Raw genomic sequence first — 8456 nt, 5'->3', positions numbered from 1 at the left:
GCAGGTCAAGGGAGGTGATCCTTCCCCTCTGCTCAGCACTGGTGAGACATATCTGGTCTGCTGTGCCTGGTTTTGGGCTTCCCAGTGCAAGAAGAACATGGACATACTGTAGCATGTCCACCAAAGGGCCACGAAGATGATTAAGGAGTCGGAGTGTGTGTCATAATAATAACAAAACAATATCTTATTTACATAATATTTTTTGGTTTATTTACTTTTATTTATTATTTGGTTTTGTTTATTATTTACTTTGAATTATTTTTTTAATTTCTAATTTCACTTACAAAATAAATTTCATTATGTAAAACAATAACGTATCAAGGCAAAGCAAGAGAGTAAGTAGAAATAACAGTGATTTTTTTTTTTAAGTTCTTCTGAGAACTGATTTGACTGAAAACTGGGATATGACTTTTTAATTCAAAAAATGGTGAAAGATTTCAATGTTTTGGAAAGTGAAGGTGGTGGGCATGCCTTAAGAACTGCCATCACACAATCTCTAAAAACTGAAGCTGTATGACACGGAGTTTGATTTTAGAATGAGCTGTTATTACATCAAGATTGAGCACATAATAAAATAATTATGAAAATGATTATTTCATTTTTGTGATATATAGTTTAAGAATAATTTAAAATCATATAAATATATTGCCTTTCTTTGGCTGTGTGTGTTGGAAAAGCATTTCAGGGAGAGATGGGGAAGAGGTAGGAAAACGAGAGGTGGAGCAGACTCTTAAATGTACTTTCCACACTAAGCCAATAAAACCCAAGTTTGTTGTGCCTTAATGCCAAATGTTAAGCTTTAACTTTGCCCTCAGCTGGCAGCTAAAAAGGAGCAGTGTAGTTTTAAGACACAAGAAACTAAAGGCACACTTCAGTCTTACCAAAAGTGACTCTTTGGCCTTCCCTGTCCCACCCCAGGTAAACAAATAAAGTGAATCCTAAGCTAAGTGACCTGCTTCTGGCAATACTCACTGTCTTAGGGTCATACTCTGCTGACAATGTTTGAATTAAAAGGTCCTGACATAAGTGATTTATAAACTGTATGAACAACCTTGTCCTAAAGAAACAACCTGCTTTGTCAATTTGTGATGAATTTCTGCAGACTGGCCCTTTCACAATTGTATGATTCTATGTTTACATAAAGAATGAAGCAAAATTAAAGTGCCGTCAAAGATCTCTTCATTATGCGCTAGAAAAACCTGACTTGGTATCTGTTTGAGTAACCTGCTGGTGGTAAAAGGTTTGTAGTCTGGCTCTTCTGCATGATAAGCATGCAAAAAATAGATTAAACCATTGCTTTTCTGGAGACAGAAAACCTCATGATCTCTGAGACTTGTTTTCTCTCCCTCTCTGGGTGCCTGTGGACTTGATTGACTACTCACTGTTAAGTCTGTGGAAAAATTACCATTGTTATGGCGACAGTGGGGAGCAGCTGGTGGATGCAATTGTGCTTATACCTTCATTTGCACAAGCACCACTCCTGGATGCAGGGTACAAAAGGAGTCGGAAGGGAAGAAAGGATCCCCTCTGGGACACCCAGCAAGTCAACACAATATCAGTATTTGGGAACTGCAGCTGAGCTGTGAAAAGCCAGCATTTTGGACTCAGTTCTCTTCACAGTACACTATTTGTGTCTGTTCATCTTTCTAGCTTTCACCCAAGTCTTTATGAATTTCTTTTTGAGTGAATTGATCCCAGATAGTCAGGCCTCAGGACAACAAGAAAGAGAACATAGGTCTGCATTGGATTATGCATCATTTAAGTGCTGAAATGTTAGCTGAAATGCTTCAGAAGTGTTAGAAGGACACAAATGGAGCAAAAGGAGAAAAACATATGAAGCAAAAATACAGCTGAGAGACAGAGAAGGCGTCAGAAACACCGTAAGAGGATGAGTGTATGGAAAAGAGACAGCAGCGCTCTCTGTCTCAGGCTGTTACTGACTTACTTGTGCAAAACTATGCCTTATATGTTCTTAATTTCCTGGAAAGGTGCCATTTATCCTGCTGGTGTCTCATAATCAGCTGATCAGAAGCAGCCTACAGTTACTGTCTGTGCCTTTCTCTGAGAATGAGAGACCCCATGTGCTGAAATCCCAGCACACTGACTTCTTTCAGAGATAGCAACCAGTCTTAGCCAAACACATTAGAAAGAGGAGGTCATCAGCACTGTGATACCCAAAGTAACCTCTCATTAGTTACCCGGCATTCTGTAATGCTGTAAATGGCCTTTCTCTCTCTTGCTATCTTGTGGATGTGCATGAGATTGAGTGTCCTGTTGCAGAAAACGTCACAGACTCTTCATTCCTGTATATTTACATCCTCATTTTAGCCTCTCTTTAGTTGTATTTGACCAAAGATAGGACTAAATTAAAATCCTGAGCAGATTCAATGCAGTACTTGCTTTAGCATCTCTTGCCCTCTTATGAAAGGATAAATGAGAAACTTAGATCTGAACTGTTTGAAATCTGGCATGTCTGAATTCTAGGAAGCTAGAGTGTGAAAGCAGAAGAACTTGAAATGTCCTCTCACTTTCAAGTATCACTAAAAAGGAGGGCCTCCACTAATTGTTACTACATATACTCAAAGCTCTTGTCAGACCTCCCTGGGGGGAAATAATGCATCTTGCTATTTTCCTCTAACTCCCATTGCTGCCACTCTCACTACCTCATTCACGAGAGCTCCAAAGTCCCAGGTGCCAGCCTGGGTGCTGTTGCCTGTGACAAAACAGGTAAAGCCCATCTTGCATCTGGCTTGGCTGGCTCCTTGCCTCTTCATCAGGCTGGCAAGTCCCACTAGGCACATAGTCTCTGTGATGTTGGAAGGTCCTTCTGACAGAACGCTCCAGAGGAGGTCACCAGAACTGGACATTGGTGGCCCCTCTCCTCAGTTACAGTCTGATGGATAAAATCTCTGCACAGTGGCATCTGCATTCAACTGCCCTCAGATTTACAGTTTTTATACTCCTCTCTTATGCCACACTTTTTCAAGTTTCTCTTAGCCTGGCTCTCTCATTTTCCTGGAGAAAATTACTGAAGCTGGTTATGCTTCACTTCATGGGCACTAGCTCTTCTGTGCTACTTTTTCACATCCAGCCCAGAGGTGATGAAGTGAAAGAAGCCCCAAAAGGATAGGAAGACAGAGATCTCAGTATAAAAGTAGAAGCTGTTGCAGAATAGGCTGAAGTATTGTTTATTGTTTATTTAGTGTATAAATGAAATCCATAAAACTAGCTTCACCCATATGCCACATTTTTCATAGAAGATGATCTGTTGGTTGTTGGAGACTAGTTTACCTGGTACTTTCATAAGAGATTTTCCCAGCCTGAGAACTTACTATTTAAAAATACAAAATCCTTCATATTTAATTTTACATTTAGTTGCCTTCTTCCTTTTATCTAAATTAATAATTTGTTTGAATTATTTATTTTTTTGAATAAGCTTATCCCTACATACAGAGACCTTATCAAAGTACAACATGTGTATTTGTATTAACGGGATGATTTACTGGTAGGATTTTCTGTTCAGTACCAGAGTTCTCTATCTATCTCCAGTGATTATTTCTGTCATCACATGATTTACTTATTTATTTTTTGGCTGACCTTTTGTAGGCATTGTCTTTCGTTAATAAGCGTCAGTCAGGAAGATTGTGACTTGCAAATTGCGTCCTCCTTCAGTACTGGCAAGCCATCAGCTGTTGATGATGAGTACAGAGAAAACATGAAAGAATGGCCTTGTGAATAAGGCTTTTGTATAGGACTCAGAAAATCTGTTTTAATTTGTGGTTCTGCCACACACTTCTTAAGTCACTTCTGGAGAATTGTGTAGGTTCAGAATCCAAGCTGTATAAACATGATAATGATAATTCCTCCACCTTGTGTTTACCTTGCTATTGCATTACAACCTTTTCAGAAAATTCTGTAACTTTTACTACATTTACATGGTGACTAAAACAATGGTCTGTGGGCTCCTTTGGGTCCACAGTAACACAAAGAACAGTGTTAGAACCAACAAATCATCCCTCTTTTTGCATATGTTCAGTGGAAAGTAATAGGTGGGCCTGCTGTGACTTATCCTGGAGGCTTGGCATTAATGTGTAGTAGAGTCGTACAGACCATCCATTTCTAATTTCCTATCATTTATCACAGAATCACAGAATCAATCAGGTTGGAAGAGACCTCTGGGATCATCGAGTCCAACCATTGCCCTGACACCACCATGTCAACTAGACCATGGCACTAAGTGCCATGTCCAGTCTTTTCTTAAACACATCCAGAGATGGTGACTCCACCACCTCCCTGGGCAGCCCATTCCAATGTCTAATAACCCTTTTTGGGAAGAAATTCTTCCTAATGTCCAACCTGAACCTCCCCTGGCGAAGCCTGAGGCTATGTCCTCTTGCCCTATCACTAGTTGCCTGGGAGAAGAGGCCGACTCCCACTTCACTACAACCTTCCTTCAGGTAGTTGTAGACTGCAATAAGGTCTTATCCAGGGGATGGCTGTAAGAATCAGAGAAAGACAGTGAAGAAAACATTCCTTCATCAGACTCAATCACCCACAAATACTGGTCAAACAGATTTGTGTCTGAACCGGCAACTCTTTCTTAACCCTTTGTCAGGGATGTTGTGCTCTCCCCTGGAGCAGGACAATGCTGTAAGTGTGTGGAATGAGTGGGAGGCTGAAATGAGTCCCTGATGCACCAGCCTGGAGAAAGTGCAAGGTTTACATGCGTTTCATTAAAATCATATCCAATGTCAGAAATCCACGTTGCAAGAATTATCAGGTTTATTAAGAATTATATAGAATTCCTCCAGAAAGGAAGGGATCTAGTATCTACTTATACTAATTTCATCTGAAGCTTCAGAATGAAACTGAATCACATGCCACATCTTTTTTCCTTAGTGAACATTAATAAAGTTGTATTTGTGTCACTAGGAATGCATGGTTTTATACCCAAAATGTAACTTCTGACTTCCCGGGAAAAGCTCTCCAAATTCAAATGCGAAATAAGAAAACAAATCTTTTCACCTTCAAGTTACTTCGAAATAATTTGGCTGGTCATATCCTCTGTATCCAGCAGCTATCAAGAGCTAACTTTCAGAAAATTAATAAAAAGGCTGGACAATTATACTATCCCATACTTGGGCAGAATATCCTTTCCCGACCCCTGAAGGTGAACAATTAGCATCTAAGATGAAGTAAGATTCCTGCGTCCTTTTTTTGCGTATTCACAAATTCTGGTAATGTTCACTGGGCTTTAGCCCAGTTTCCGCAGAAAGTGAGAATTCATGCTGTTCTCCTTGAATCTAAAGAAATCACTACGGCTGTTTGTTTAGCAGATCATTCAAAGCACTTCACTGGAGAAATGTATTAAATATACAGGCTGAGAATTGGGAAGTTTCACACACAAATCAGTTCTGACAGGAGCGGACCAGAAACAAATGCTCAGGTTAGTTTAGTATTCCACCCTGGCAGCCCATGTGGAGAGCTGACAACCACTCACCTGGCTCAGACTACTGGAAAGTGTCAAAGAATTTTCAAAATTTGGCAGCACTTAGTGCAGCTGCAATCATTGAGAAGACAGGACTTGAGCCCTGGTGGTTCCTGAAGGAGATTCAGCACACAAAGTCATGGTAGAATGAAGACTGAAGCACTTAAAAATCTTATTTAAAACTTGCAGCTCTTAAAGGTGTAATATACAAGACTTCAATCTGTCATAGTTGAAGATCATTAAGAAAGCTGTCACAAACTCTTTTTTTCTTGACCTGTTGAGAGAGTTCATGGCCTAGAAAAACCATTTGACTCACATGAGATTCTACTTTTCAAAGTTTTTTGCATTTTTGAGAGATTTTTTTTGCCGCTGAAGGAGACGGTAGAAAGAAAGCAATAGGGTTGTTGCTGCATATGGTGTGTAGCACTTTGTCAAATCACGCATGGATGGAATTGGATTTCCTCCAGTTGTTTGTAACTGACGACATTCAGAGGAGAAATCTTGACTGAGTTTCTGGCATCTGTAGCAGGAGACAGGCAGGAGACTGAGCAAGGAGTGATAAAGCACAAGGATTTAAGGCAGCAGCCTGAAATTTGGAAGCAGATACTTGCATTGGCAGGTGCTGAAACAGCTCCAGCATCAAAAAGAACACCTACTGACCCAACATGGGGACTCATGTTGCATAGTTCCTCCTTCTACCGGCCACGTGATCTTTGGGACTGAGAGATAAGTTTGCAAGGAAGCTGCAGAAGTAGTTTAAACCAAAATAAAGGCTATTAGGTTTTATGTTTTGACATGAACTTTCTATGGCTATCTATCTGAAATGTCCATTTTCCTATTTTTCACAGTTTTGCACTCTCAGAAGAGTTCATTCTAGCTTTATTCTGTATTTATCTCCATGTTTCTTCATTCTCTTTTTTTTTTTTTAATTTTTTCCTGTTATTACAGTCCTCCTGCTTCTCCCTGATAAGCTGCTTTCATGAGTCCTCTTTTTCCATTCCCATCTATCCTTCTTGTCTGCCTTGAGCTCTGGCAACCCTGTCTGCTGTTCCAGGTCCACCCAGGTTATTGTCTATGATGGATGCTGTACTCAGAACCTCCCCCCAGTCCCTTCCAGTACCCCTCAACACATCTTGCATTTCTTCCCGTCACTCATGTATCCTGCTGTACATGATGCTTGACTGAGGCCTGCGATGGGAGAGACTATAGGCAGCAGTGAAAACCAAGGCAGCTTGGAGAATAGAAATCCCATTCAAGGTGCAGCCCTCAGTGATTCTTTCCTAATCCTAGAAAGGTTGCCGTCAAGCTGGAGAGTGATGGCTCTGCTGAGAGATGCTGTGTGATATGCCAATGAGACTGAGTGTTTGCTCACAATTCCTTGGAATAACAGCTGAGGCTGTTCCTGGAGGGGTCTTGGAATCCACAGACAGGGAGACAGAGGCAAAGAACTGGAGCCTGCAGTTCATAGGGAGAGACTACTGGGAGGAACAAGGAGCAGACAAAACCCACACCTGAGAGGAGACAGTGAGATCACAAAGGCTGAAGAGGATTGTGCAGAGATTCATGCGGTCCAGAAAGTTCTTGATTAAACTGAAAGCAAGGCTACAATAGACAGGGGGAAAAGTGGTTTCTGACCTTTTAAAATTTCTGGTTTGCCCATTTTTGTCGTTTAGGGTTTTTTGTCACCTTTTACTTTCTCTTTTTAGAAAGTTAAACTTTCTACATTCTTAGATACAAGATAAAACCTGCTTCCTTTTTTTTTTTTTTTTTACTTTGTCTCATTTAAAAACATGCCATTCTTACAAAAGGTCACTGTAAGCTCATTACTGAGATCATGTCAAAACTGTAGTTGATTTGGCGTACGTTTATAGATGGCAAGAGCATTAGCTTACAACTATTTCACTTATATATTCTTCAAATAACCCTAGCTTACAACTATTTCACTTATCTATTCTTCAAATAACCCAAGTATAAATAGGTTGTATTCATATAATATATAATAGTACATATAAAAAAAACAAAAAATGTAAATAAATGACCAATACAGTAAAAAATCAATCAATTTAAAGTTCTTGCTGATTTTGTGCATTTCAGTCTACTGAGTTATTATAAGGCACATTCTAATTTTCCAGTTCTGGCTGCCTGATCGATTGTGAGGTGTGAATTCTGCAGTCTCTCAGACACGCTATAGATCTCTGGTATTTTAACTCACTCTGTTCCACTGTCCACTCACTGATATACTAATGGAATGTTACTATAAGCATTGTATTGTTCTTACTCAGTTATTGTTAGGATTAATGTCAAACTGCAAACAGTTTTGCCTCACCTGCTGGGTTTCTGAATGTGTTCATGTCTGTACAATTGCCAGTTGCAAGCCCTGGCAGGCAACATCCATTGGCATTGGCAAGACAGAAAGTCTTCCATTTGTAGTAAACTGCAGAGATGTACGTGGCTAAAGATCAAATGAGAGCAGCTTAATAAAGCAGATGGGAATTTGCAGTCCAGCCCAAACAGGTGATGGTTGTATTGTCTGGGATTCTGTACCGGGGACTCTCAGAAGATTTAGATGTTTGGCATCAGACAGATACTTGGAGCTTTCAGCCAGCAGTTTGGGTTGTTATTCCAGGTTTCCATCCTCTCGTGCATGGTTCATTCACTCAGCTATGCTTTATCCTGCAGTTCTTCCTTCTCAAGGGGTCCTCCTGCATTGCCTCGCCTCAACTTGTTCTCTCTCATTGTTGTCTCAAGAGCTGCTTGTTTTTTCTCAGTGAAAGGAGAAGTTTTATATCTTAATTTTTATGTTTGAATGGACTTATGCTGACCTGCAAGTTGAGTGAAAAATCTGTGAAACAGCTGCCATAGCTTGGTGCAACTTGCTGAAGCTTGGACAAGCCCTTCACTGCCCCACCCCAGGCACTAGGAACAGAAAAATGCAGTGACCTTTTATTTTTTTCTTATAATGTTTGAA

This window comes from Nyctibius grandis, chromosome 3 (assembly GCF_013368605.1).
Source record: "Nyctibius grandis isolate bNycGra1 chromosome 3, bNycGra1.pri, whole genome shotgun sequence".
In the NCBI taxonomy this organism is placed as follows: Eukaryota; Metazoa; Chordata; class Aves; order Nyctibiiformes; family Nyctibiidae; genus Nyctibius; species Nyctibius grandis.
This window is presented reverse-complemented; position numbering follows the sequence as displayed.